The sequence below is a fragment of the Halyomorpha halys genome, unplaced genomic scaffold, assembly GCF_000696795.3.
Source record: "Halyomorpha halys isolate HHAL.00 unplaced genomic scaffold, Hhal_1.1 Scaffold298.1, whole genome shotgun sequence".
Lineage (NCBI taxonomy): Eukaryota > Metazoa > Arthropoda > Insecta > Hemiptera > Pentatomidae > Halyomorpha > Halyomorpha halys.
In genome coordinates, this window is record NW_027107540.1 from 21430 (window position 1) to 27102 (window position 5673).

The following is a 5673-nucleotide window of genomic DNA, read 5'->3' on the forward strand; positions in this document are numbered from 1 at the left end:
CCCAATATCTGATTCCTGCAACAAGAAGTCCCAAGCGCCCTTTCGCTAGCATCCGTAGTCAATATAGATTCATTTTCAAAGTCTGGGAATGCTAGCACCTCATATCGTCTAGTGATCAATTATAGAAAACTTAACGAGAACACTGTAGAGGAACGGTATCCCCTTCCCAGACTTGAAGATATGTTAGATCGCTTAGTAGGAGCCCTGTTTTTTCAACCATTGATCTTAAATCCGGTTACCGTCAAGTTAGGATGCGGGAGGAGGATATAGAAAAGACAACATTTACGTTTGGCAGAGGGCATTATGAATTCACTCGACTGCCGTTCGGGCTTAAGAATGCACCTCTTACATTCCTGCGATTGATGGATGAGTTTCATCGCGGGTTAGGAGAAGATTATTGCCAAATCTAAATGGATGACCTTATAGTTTTTAGTTCTTCCACATCACGTTATATAGCCCACCTTAAAGTTGTATTTGAACATATTTGGGAATTTGGTTTAAGAATGCCAAAGGAAAAATCCCATTTTTTTCAGGAGGAAATAAAATTTTTAGGACACCTCATATCCGAAAAAGGGGTCAAACCAGATCCGGCCAGGATAGATGCCATAATACGAGTTAATCCACCTGCTAACTATAAAGAACTTAAGAGTTTTCTTGGGATGATAAATTACTATCGTAAATTTCTTCCGCAGCTGATATAATCTCGCCACTCATGCAGCTCTTAAAAAAGAGTAGGTCCTTTAACTTTACTGAGGAGCATATGGGGAGCTTCCATAGGTGCAAGAAAGCTCTAATTGCGGAACCGGTACTAGCATTCCCAGACTTTGAAAATGAATCTATATTGACTACGGATGCTAGCGAAAGGGCGCTTGGGACTTCTTGTTGCAGGAATCAGATATTGGGGATAGGTCGGTGGCTTTTGCCAGCAGACAGCTGTCGGTCGCTGAGTCGAGATACAGCCCACTTGAGCGCGAACTCTTAGCCATCGTTTGGGCAGTGGACCATTTCCGGCCATATTTGTATGGTAGGCGATTTATTCTCTGCACTGATCATAAACCGTTAGTTTGGACAGACAGCCTTAAAGAATCATCGGCTAGAGTCGGATGCTGGAAAGAAAAGCTGTGTACGTATAACTTTCAAATCGTTCACCAAAAAGGCTCACAAAATATTGTCGCGGACTAGCTATCCAGAGCTCTTTATGCGAACCCGCTCCATGATGCAGGGCCCTCTGATGCTGCTCGAGATAATATGTTCCTTGATGAGGGGGCTACAGTAGGTGCTGAAGAAGTCCTCGCGGGATCCCGCCATACAGATCTCAACGAGACGGATACCATAGTCAACCAACATAAGCGGCAGATTATTTGGAAAACAAGAACTGAAGGTGCGTCGCGAACAGAACATACTAAGTACGGCAGACACAATATTGTAACGGTATGGACCTTTCCCTCGGTTGCACTGGAAGATGTCCACTTATTCAATGACTTAACCAACCGTGGCAAAACATATTACATGTATGTTGGAAATAAGACAATCTTAGATCATATTAAGCACCTATTGGAAACAGAGAGGATAGGAACCGATAGAAACATTATTTTCTGTTCAAAAATCGTGGAAACGATAAAAGATCCCGAGTGTCAAAAAGAGTTAGTTAAACTATAGTAAATTAGCTATGGCATATTCCTTGCCTACCAAAACATCCGACGCCGTTTGGGGGGTTATGTTTGCCTGGATGTCGTGCTATGGGGTACCGCAAACCATTACGTTTGATGGTGGGAGGGAATTTCGAAACGGTCGTACAACATACAACCACAGAATGTTCCGAGTTGAACATAAAATGGCATTTCAATTCCCCCGGAAACCCACAAGGGTACCGGTCCATTGAACGCCTACACAATACTCTAGGAGAACATCTCGGTTGTTCCAATTACATAAGGGACTAGGAGCTGCTGCACCAACGCCTAGAGCGATGTTCGCAAACAATAACACAATTCATTCTGCCACGAGGTTTACACCAGTAGAAGTTGTATTTGGTCACCCGGTACAAAGAAGGGGAGATTTGCTAACAGCAAAGACCGTTAAGACACAACAGTTGATATGAAATAAAGATGATAAAATAGAAGTAAAGTTACAGATTAAAAAAAAAAACCAGTGATATATAAAATAATGAAATCCAAAGGTCACAAAATTATGAATAAAAATTAATAATAAAATTAAGAATAAAAAATTAAATGAATAAAAATATACTATAAAAATGAATCAATAAATAAAATAAAAAAATTAATAATAATAGATAAAATAAAATAAATTATGGGTGCTTTAATAAATTAACTATTTGGGAATAGGCTAGGGATAGGTTTTGTTTGTCCGTTTTGTGATTGACTGGGGAAGCTTCTGATTCTATAAAAATAATTTCGGATAACAGTTGCTTGTCGTGGTTAGGGACAGAGGCAAGTATGGAGATGTTGTCAAAATCAAAAGAGTGTTTGAGTGTTAAGCTATGTTCAGATAATTTTGAAGCTGTGAAGTTACGGGAGGAGACGGAATATTCGTGCTGGGTTATACAGTCTTTAAGCAAATTTTTTGTTTCGCCAATGTAGGATGCGTTACAATTAGAAGTGGAACAGGGGATACAGTATTCAGCATGGGAACGGTATTGAGGAGGAATTGGATCTTTAAGATTGGTATAAATAAAAGACAGTTTGTTATGGGCTTTGAAGGCTAGGCGGAGGTTAGGGATGGGGGAACGTAATTGTTTATGAATGTTATCTGTAAGAAAGGGGATGTAAGGTAATGATCTATATAGGGGGATAGAAAAAGATTGTAGAGAATTTTGGGTAGATGAGGTACGGTTTTTATTTGTAAATGAGTTTCTCAATGATTTTAGGAGGGAAGTTGTTGTTTGAGAGAATTTGTTTAATGGAGAGATAGTTATTATCATGAAATTGGGAATCAGACAGAGAAAAACCACAATGAATAAGATTTTTGCCTGTGTTTAGTTTTTGATGGTAAGGACCGCATAACCCAGCACAAATATTCTGTCTACTCCCGTAACTTCACTACTTCAAATTAATTCGAACATAGCTTAACACTCAAACACCACAACAACGCCAATAGTATCGTCAGACATATAAATAGGTCATAAACTTGGAAGCTTTAAATCAAAATGGGATTCAAAACCCAAAAAGGTGACTCCTCCACCCCCGGGGCTTGCACCACTACCGGAAGTTTCTCTAGCGGGAGCCAATGCCACAACACTTAAGTGGGTAAAAGTACGCACAGCAACGGCCCAAGACTTGAGGAAGGCTGTTTCTGACCTCGAACAATTTACCGGTGAAACAAGAAAATTGAGCCACTTCATAAAAGGGGTGACCGACTAATAAGCCGAATTGAAGCAGTCTACTCGATAGTGAAGATACGGAGGCTTTAAAAGCAGCGGTCATCTGCAGAGTGAAGAGGAGCATCCTAAATCAGATTCAGGCTGACGAAGAGACCCCTTGGAGAGTTATCAAGGAAAGATTAAAGAAGGCGTTTGGAGGAGGACAGTGAGCCCCAGAGGAAGACATATTTATGATGATCCGAGAGACAAAGAAACCGAAACAGTCTAGTGGGCAATATGGCGCGGAGCTCCTGGGCACGCTTTAACAGAATTCAAGATAAACTGAGCGAAATGATGGAAACAATTCAGGTACAGGGCCAGATGCAATTCTTCTCCCTGGTACTGTGGTATGGTGATACAGTTGGCAAAGGAGCTAGGGAAGAAGGAAGGATTTCCGAGAGAGCGCTCGTTTGTGGAAATAGCCCAAGATCCCATAGAAGCAAGCGCTACAGAGGTAGAGGGCCGAATGGAAGTAGAAGAACCAGGGTGGACTCGGATAGAATACCAACGGCCAAGAAACATGCCCAACCCTTGGAGGAGGAGAGAACATGGAAATGGTAAAAGAGAGAGAGCTATGGACCAAGAAAATAGAAGAAGCCTAGTTAAACCCAGAAACAATTGTCAGAGGGAGGACCGCAAGTGTCACAGATGTAAAATTGGACATTTAGTGGCGCATTGCCCGCGCACGAGGCGCCTTGAATGTGGACATGAGGGGCACATAGCCAAACAGTGCCCATATTTGTACCGAAGAAGAGATGTGGGCTGGGACGAACCAATGGAGATCAACACCCAACAGATACAGAGAAACTACCTTAGGTTCAGTAGATCTTCAGATGAATCTACGCAAGCATCAGGAGCATCAGAGACCGAAGAAGAAGGAGGTAGTCTAGAGGAGAAGGTAGAAACAAGAGGATGGAAGCGAGTGAACGGAGGAAAATGGAGACGAGGGACTGGAGAGAGGAAGACGCGAGGCATCTGAAGGGGTTGTCAGCGGAGAGGCAACCACACACTGCTGAATTATAATGTGAGAGAAAAGAGCGGCGGTTTGCCTATAATAGAGATAGCTGGATGAGGTGCCTGGTGGACACCGGCAGTTCCAACACCATCATATGCCTTGCAAAAGCTGTGTGATGGAGATAGGACACCCAAGATTCAGAAATGTCAATGTAAATTAATCACCCTGGCTGGCCCTTGTGTGGTAGAGGGAGAGGTAGAGATAAGTTTGACCCGGTGGGAATTTAGTAGAGAACTTGCCGGTACATATCATAGGGAGTATGCCGAGGGAATACAAAGTGATTGTGGGGTGTGACCTGCTAGGGAAGGTGGGAGTTTGGGTTAAGAATATCAAGGGAAATTGGAGAATTAAGTTGGGGGGTAAAATGTACAAATTTCATAGACAGAAGAAAACCGAGGGCGCACGGGTCAGAGCAATTAATCAGGCCGAGGACTGGAGGCAGAAGCTTAAGAGGGAATATGAAGATATTTTTTTTAAAGAAGGAGACATGCTAGGGGCAACTGGGAAGACGGTACATGAGATCACACTGAAACAAGACAAGGTCACTTATGTGAAAGAGAGGAGATACCCGCAGGCGCTACGTCACCACATCAGGGAAGAGCTTCAAAGTTTAAAACGGCAGGGAATAATTATTGATAGTACATCCCCGTACAATAGTCCATTGTGGGCAGTAAAAAAGAAGAGCACCCCTGGTGAAATTAACGAAAAGTACAGGCTAGTGATAGATTATAGGAAGCTCAACAAGAATACCATAGACGAGAAGTATCCGATCCCCAAATTTGAAGATATTTTGGACAGGCTGGGTGGGTCAATGATATTCAGCACATTGGACTTGAAGGCCGGATATCATCAAATCAAAATGTACCCTAAGGATCAATATAAGACAACATTCATATTCAAGAGAGCCCATTACGAATTTACAAGGATGCTGTTTGGCCTCAAAAATGCTTCTATAACCTTGATGGACGAGTTCTTGAGGGAAATTGACGAATCAGTATGCCACATCTACGTGGGTAACGCAGTCATCTGGAATAAGATTAAGAAGTTGTGGCGGCCAGAGCTGATAGGTGTCGATCGTATGTTCATTAGGTGTACACTGATGATGGAAATTACTAGAGAGGAAGAGCGCCAGAAAGAAATTACCCTTGCTTACCATCAGGGCAAAACGAACCATCAGGGTCTAAATGAAACATTTCAAGCTCTCAGACGTAGATATTTTTGGTGGGGGATGTGTCTATCAGATCTATATGGATGATCTGCTAGTGTTCAGTAAAAATGAAGA